A 7,275-nucleotide genomic window follows, 5' to 3' on the forward strand; every position below is an offset into this window, starting at 1 on the left:
GGTTTTGAGACCTCAGAGACTGAGAGAAAGTTCAAGAAATAAACGGAAGCTGAGAGACTGGGAGAGGCAGAGACTGGGAGCAGCAGACAGGCAGACAAACAAACAAGAGGATTTGTGTTGGCCAGACTCCTCTGAAAAGCAGTGGAGGATAAGATTGGGGTGGGCCTGGGTGGGGGACAGGCAGGCGGAAGGAACAGGCTGTGCTCCGAGCTCTGGGGTCACACCAAGCAGGTGGGGTCTGCCAGTTTTGGAGGGTGGAGGGTGAAGGGGCCTCATAAACATGGAAAAGTCTGCTCGTGGACACCAGTGTGCCCTGCTGCCCCTGTCTCAGGAGGAGGGAGATGGAAGGGCAATGCTCAGCCTGGGCTTTGTCCCATGGCCTCAAGCCTGAGGCTCCAGCCCACCCCACCACCTCGCCTTCCCAGTGAGGCAGGGGATGGGATCCAGTCCCTACCTCTCAGGCATCTTCCACCATGCTGCAGGAGACAGCAGATCCCAAGTCTGGCTTCCATATCCAGCCACCACTTGAAATGTGCATGACTGAGAATGACTCATTTTCCTAGATCCCAGTTAGTGGAGCTGTGACTGGCATCCTCAGTCTCAGTGATTCTTGTGCCTCAGCCTCTGGAGTAGCTGGGACCACAGGTGCCCCCCACCACGCCTGGCTAATTTGGTATTTTTTTTCTTTTTGAGACAGAGTTTTGCTCTTGTTGCCCAGGCTGGAGTGCAATGGTGTGATCTCGGCTCACTGCAACCTCCGTCTCCTGGGTTCAAGTGATTCTCCTGCCTCAGCCTCCCGAGTAGCTGAGATTACAGGTGTTGGGAGCAAATTTTCGGTGCTGCAAAAGAAATAGCACTTAAACAGACATTTTCTGAGCAAGGCAAATTTACCTCTATAGAAGCGAGTGTCTCACGGATGGAGCAATGGCGAGGGCACACAGAACAAAGGAGAGAAGGGATTTTTATTCCTAACAGTTAGCCTTAGCTGCTGTGTTGTTCCTCTATTGGTTGGGGTTGGACCACATGGTCTAAGCTAATTCCAATTGGCTATTTTAAAAAGAGTAGGGGCAGAGCCAGAGTGGCGGGGTGAGCAGTTTCGGCAGGAAGGACGGTTAGGGAGAAGGTGACTAGGGATGACTCAAGACAGAGCAGGTGACTAGCGGTGACTCAGGACTCTAAATATGTGAGTTAGAAGGAGTTGTTTACTGAAACTAGGGGCAAGAAGACAAAGAATAAGGAAGTTAAACTTTAAAATGGAGAACAAAGAACAAGGGAGCTGAACATACTGACACACTGGTTCTTTGAAGAGAAACTCAGAATTCATTATGGTCAACAATTTCCCTCTTGAATTTTACAGCTCTTTCTCTTCAAACTTCTTTAACATGTCTCGGCTTAGTTGTTCTGTCTGGTTTTCTAGAAGGAAGAACTTGTCAGAATACGGTGGAGGAGAACGGGGAGAAGTTTTAATGAGGTCTGTTTCTAAAGTCTTTCGACTAGCCCGCAGATGGCAGGTGTGATGCGGCATCCAACAAGAATAAGTAAGGTTATAACGACTGTAAGTAGGCAAACATCGAAGTCCATTTACCGAACCACTTTCCCATGAGACCTGTAGAGGGGTCATCTATTCTGGAGTTTTTAGCTAACTTTTCTGACAGGGAGGGAAGGTCTTGTAAGGCCTTCGTAATTGTGCCATTGGGGGCTGTGTTCTTCGGAATGAAAGTACAACAATGGCTTCTAATCATGACACAAATTCCACCTTTCTCTGTCAGCATCATATTGAATGCTATTCTTTTTTCTTAGGCTATCTGATTGGTGGGCCCTAATGGTTTAGCTACTATTTTAGTGGCATCTCTAGTACAATTAACAAATCGTTGCTGGTTATAGTAGATATAATTTATCCAACCTACACTTTTATTGATAGTTACCCACCAGAATGATGCGGACTTGAACCTTGCAGCTATTTGATTCTGGGCTTTAAATTCATTAGATACCCCATGGGGAACTCTAATGGCATCTACATAAACATGAGAGTCAAAGGACCCATGGGGGCATTTTTTGGTTTTATGGTGTTTTGTTCCTGTCTTTTAATGGTTGATGAAATGCCAGGGTGAAAGGGATAGCCAATTGGACTAGCGTGCAACTGCTGCTCCAGTTACTTGGCAGTGTCCAGCAAAGGTCCACCACAAGACTACCTATACATCTGCTTGGGGGTGAATAAGGGCTGACTGACTGGTAAGCTCTTGGAAAGTCTTAACGCTCACGAATTCCTTTTAGGTCTCCAAGGGACACTAAGTTTCCTCCTTGTCGTGAGAGACACAAAGTGAACTCAGTGTCAGGAAATGGAAGCTGAATGGCCCTCAGGGGCTGACCCGAGGGGTGCCGAACTTTGGGATATAGCAGAGAGAGAGCTTGGCAAGACTGGTTACCCCAGGCTGTGTAGTCCTGGAAAAGAGCCACCATACAGCTTATGCCTAGTGGACTGGAGGACCAGTGGAAAGGTGGATAATCTGGGCCTCTGGCCTGCCGTGGGCATAAGCATAATAATTGCCTTTGTTTAAGGTGCTGATGGAATATTTGATCCATTCCAACCAGGCATTCGCATCTTGATATCCTGTCTCAATTGCTAAAGTTTGTCTTTGACTTCTACAATGGCTACCTTGGTTTTGCCATTAGATGGAGGTGGAACAACAGTTTCGCGGTGAGAGGTTCTCGAAGAAGGCTTAGGGGGAGGTGCAGGCGGTGGGGGGAGCAATGAAGCATATTTCAAAGATCTGATAAGGTCTGTTCCTGAAACCTCAGCCTCTATACCATAAAACCGGCTCGAAGAAGGGAACTGGCTTAGAACGTTGAGGGTTTGAGCTAATGACCAGTACTGGATTGCATTGGTTTAGCTGACAGGGGAAGCTGTTCTTTTAGTAAAATAAATGTCTGGCTTTAGGAAATTACAACTACTGGTTGGGATAGTCTATCCCTGCTCTTTAGTGATCCACAGAACTTTGAACCAACCGCGACATAAAAGCTCTGTACTGGGAGGGCAAGACTCCCAGTTGACACTGGGGTCTTCATTGAACTCTCCCCAGACTAAATGATCTCAAATCACTAATGTCTGGTCTGAGGAGAGCCAGGAAGGACAGAGGTACTTTTCTGAAGTGGAGAGCTGTTTTTGATTTGACAAATCTCTACAGGATATAACAAGGCAAGCATCCAATGTAATAGTTTGAGGTGAAATCGACTTGGTCACATTAGGGAACTAGCAATCAAAGGGGAATGGAAAGACATGCAAAATAAGAGGGTTACACACATCTTTGCTTTAACTTGGTGGGAGTAGATCCTGGAGTCACTGTCCATGACTCTGGAGGGAGAGGTGCCCTTTTGACTCTGGTGTGATGAGTCCATCTTTTCTCTGCTGTTCAGATGGCCATTTCCGTTGTCAAAAGCATCAGGTAGGGTTCTTTCCAGTTTGGCTTGAGCTTTTCTTCTTTCTAGTGCTTGATAGGGATGTAGTCTCGGGCTGGATGTGGATGCACTGGAAACGCGAGAGGTGGGGTTTGTGCCAGGAGACATTTGGTCCTGAAGAAAGACAAGGTAGCGGACAGGTCAAGTATATAATTCCTAAGACACTGATCTTTGCTTGGTGTGAAGGTCACGAGTGAAACTTAGACAGGGCATCCCCTAAAGCATTTCATAAGGAGCTAGACCAATATCTCTCCTGGGGGCTGTCCTCATTCTGAACGGCGCGATAGGAACACTTAGTTTATGGCAGTGGGTTTCTAGGACCAAATTAATTAAATGGTTATTTAAGGTCTTGTTCACTCTTTCTACTTTTCCTGTTGAAGGCGGATGCCAAGGAGCATAATATTCCTAGTTTATTCTAGGTCTTGAGTAAGGCCTTTGATTATATTTGCAGTAAAAAGCGTTCTACTATCTGAGTCAGCTTTTTTTTTTATTAATCTAAACTTGGGTGTAATATTTTTAATTACTGCTTTAACTACATCACTGGCAACTGCGCTCGGAAAGGGAACAGCTTCTACCCAGTGGATGAGGTGATTTACTATCACTAATAAGTACTTTAGGTCACCAATTTGGGCATTTTGGTGTAATCAATTTGGACACTTTGGAATGGCCTTAATCCTGGATTTCTTTCCCTAAAGGGTGACCTTCTTAGAGTGTGCTTATTAGTTATATACATACATATATACACACATATATATGTGTGTATGTGTGTATAGATATATATATATGTAAGGCAATTACCTATAATTTGTTATGCTACAGTATAAATGTTTATACATTTACAGACTCTTGAGAACTGCATCACACATAGTGAGGGGCTCAGGCTGCTGCGCAGGGCCAGGGTTGAGGTGCTGCTGACCAGGCCCAGGCTGCTGCGAGGTTGGCTCTCCTCTGCCCAGGGCCAGCTCTGGGGTCCAGTACAGGGGCAAGAGGACAGTGTGGGTGCTGCGGCACCAGGCGGCCTCTCGCCTCTTTTGTCTCCTAGCTGCTGTCTCTTACAGTTTCCAATCCCTCTCCTCACCTGCTCATTTGCAGTTTTCATTTCTTTGCCTCCTGTCTCTTTCTCTTTCTTCCTTCTATACTATCTCTCTCCCTAGTCTTACCTTCTGTGTCTTTCTCTGATCTCTGTCTCTTCCAGTTTCTCCCTTGCTCATTCTCTCCATCTCTCTCCCTGATCTTTCTGTTTCTGTCTAAATCTTTCATTGCCAGACTCAGAGGGTCTGTTAACTCTTTATCTCATTCATACTCTCTCTCTGTCACTCTGTGTGTCTGTCTGTCTCTGTCTCTCTCCCTGTCTTTCTGTCTTTCTCTGTCTCTGTCTTTCTCTCTCTGTCTCTCTCTGTCTCTATCTCTATCCCTGTCTCTCTCTCTGTCTCTCTCTCTGTCTCTGTCTCTCTCCCTGTCTCTCTGTCTCTATCTCTCTGTGTCTGTCTGTCTCTGTCTCTCTCCCTGTGTCTCTGTCTTTCTCTGTCTCTGTCTCTCTGTTTCTCTCTCTGTCTCTCTTTCTTTCTGTCTCTCTCCCTGTCTGTCTCCCCAGCTCTCTCTGTCTCTCTCCCTGTCTCTCTGTCTTTCTCTGTCTCTGTCTTTCTCTCTCTGTCTCTGTCTCTCTGTTTCTCGCTCTGTCTCTCTGTCTTTCTCTCTGTCTCTCTGTCTCTGTCTCTCTCTCTGTCTCTCTGTCTCTCTCTCTGTCTCTCTCCCTGTCTGTCTCCCCATCTCTCTCTCTCTCTCTCTCTCTGTCTCTCTCCCTGTCTCTCTGTCTCTGTCTCTCGGTCTCTCTCTCTGTCATCTCCTGTTTCTTCTGTCCCTCACAGTCAGTATCTTCCTCTCTCTGATTTATTTTCTCACTTTTTCCTTCTCCCAGTTTCTCTTTCCTCTTTTCTTACATATACTTTTTGAGTTTCTCCTATTTCCTTTCACTATTCTGAAATGTCTGGCACAACCAGACATTTTACTTGAAGACAAAACTACTGTCTTGTTTACTGAAACTAGGGGCAAGAAGAATGAGGAAGTTAGGCCGGGCGATGTGGCTCATGCCTGTAATCCCAGTGTTTTCGGAGTCCGAGGCAGGCGGATCACAAGGTTAGGAGACTGAGACCATCCTGGCCAACACGGTGAAACCCATCTCTACTAAAACTCAAAAAGCAGCCGGGCATAGTGGTATGTGTCTGTAGTCCCAGCTACTCAGGAGGCTGAGGCAGGGGAATTGCTTGAACCTGGGAGGCAGAGATTGCAGTGAGCCGAGATTGCGCCACTGCACTCCAGCCTGGCAACAGAGCGAGAGGCTATCGCAAAAAAAAAAAAAAAAAAAAAAAAGAACGAGAAAGTGAGAAAGTTAAACTTTAAAATGGAGAACAAAGAACAAGGGAGCTGAACATACTGACATACTAGTTCTTGAAGAGTAACTCAGAACTCATTGTATTCAACACAGGCACCTGCCACCACACCTGGCTAATTTTTGTATTTTTAGAAGCGACGACGTTTCACCATGTTGGCCAGGCTGGTCTCAAACTCCTGACCTCAGGTGATTTGCCTGCCTCAGCCTCCCAACATGCTGGGATTCCAGGTGTCAGCCACTGTGCTCGGCTGTTGTCTTTCTGCCTACACCACTGGCTGTGGTCTGTCCCTGCGGCCTCCTGACCCCTCCCAGGCCTCCCTGTCCCATCTGGTCTCCACGCTGTGCTAGATTCCTTTGGGAATCAGGGCTTATCTCATGCTTTGACTCTACCCAAAACCCTCAGCCAAGGCCAAAGCCACTCCAAGACATTGGCCTGGACCTCGTTGTCCTCGGTGCACTGCTGAAATCCTGTGTTCTAGACGAATGGGCTTTCTCATGTGCTCCCTAATGGTCGATGCTCTCCTGCCCCTGGGCTGCTACTGTGCTGTTCCCTCTACCTCTCCCTTTCCCGTCTGATGAATGAAAGTCTTTCCCCTCTTCCTTGAGGCCCAGACTGGGCATCTCTGGAGGCTCACTGCTCGAGCCTCCCTCCTAGAGAGCAGGTACCTGCTGCAGAAGGCGCTGGTGGCTGCTGGCTTCTAGATGCCAGTGTGCAGTCCAAGGCCAAGTGCTTCCCTGGAAGCTTGGACCGTCACTCAGCCCCAGGGCGTCTGTGGGCTCATCATTCCTGCTCCACGGCATTGTTATGTCAGAGTGCTCTGCTGGGCTGTGTGAGGCCCTTCTTCCCTCTCCTTCTGCAGGGGTGAGCCTGGCGAGCCCGGCATCGGGGGTCAGATTCTTCCCCTGCTGTTTCCGCTCCGGGTCCCTGTTATCTTTCTCAGGCATTGCCCCCAGTATTCCTCTTGTGCTTTCAACTCCTGGGACTCTGCTTCCTGAAGGGCCCAACCAACACAGCCGCAGGATGACTCCTCTGTGAGGCGTTCCCTACGTTCCCTTCTCCATGCTCCCTGGGTAGCTGTCACCCTGTCCCCAGGCCCTGGGGATAGATCTTTTTCTGGGTCCTCCTGTCTGTGGTTTTTGGGCAGCTTGCTCTGTGAGTGCGGGTTCTCACTGAAATGAACCTCATGCTCTAGAAGACACAGGCCAGTTCCTCTCTGTGGGGATCCTCTGCTGGATCAAGCTCTTGCACTGAGCGGGATTGCTTCATACATTGGCTTCTTTTGTTGCAAATGTGTGCAGGTGCCTAGGGACTGGGAGCTGTGTTCTGGAGGCAACGGAGAGGGGCCACTGAGAAGGGAATTGGCTCAGGCTAGATGGGTCTGGATGGGCAGAAAGAAGTCAATGTAGGTGAAGGGGAGGGGTCCAAG

Source organism: Saimiri boliviensis, chromosome 10 (assembly GCF_048565385.1).
Source record: "Saimiri boliviensis isolate mSaiBol1 chromosome 10, mSaiBol1.pri, whole genome shotgun sequence".
NCBI lineage: Eukaryota > Metazoa > Chordata > Mammalia > Primates > Cebidae > Saimiri > Saimiri boliviensis.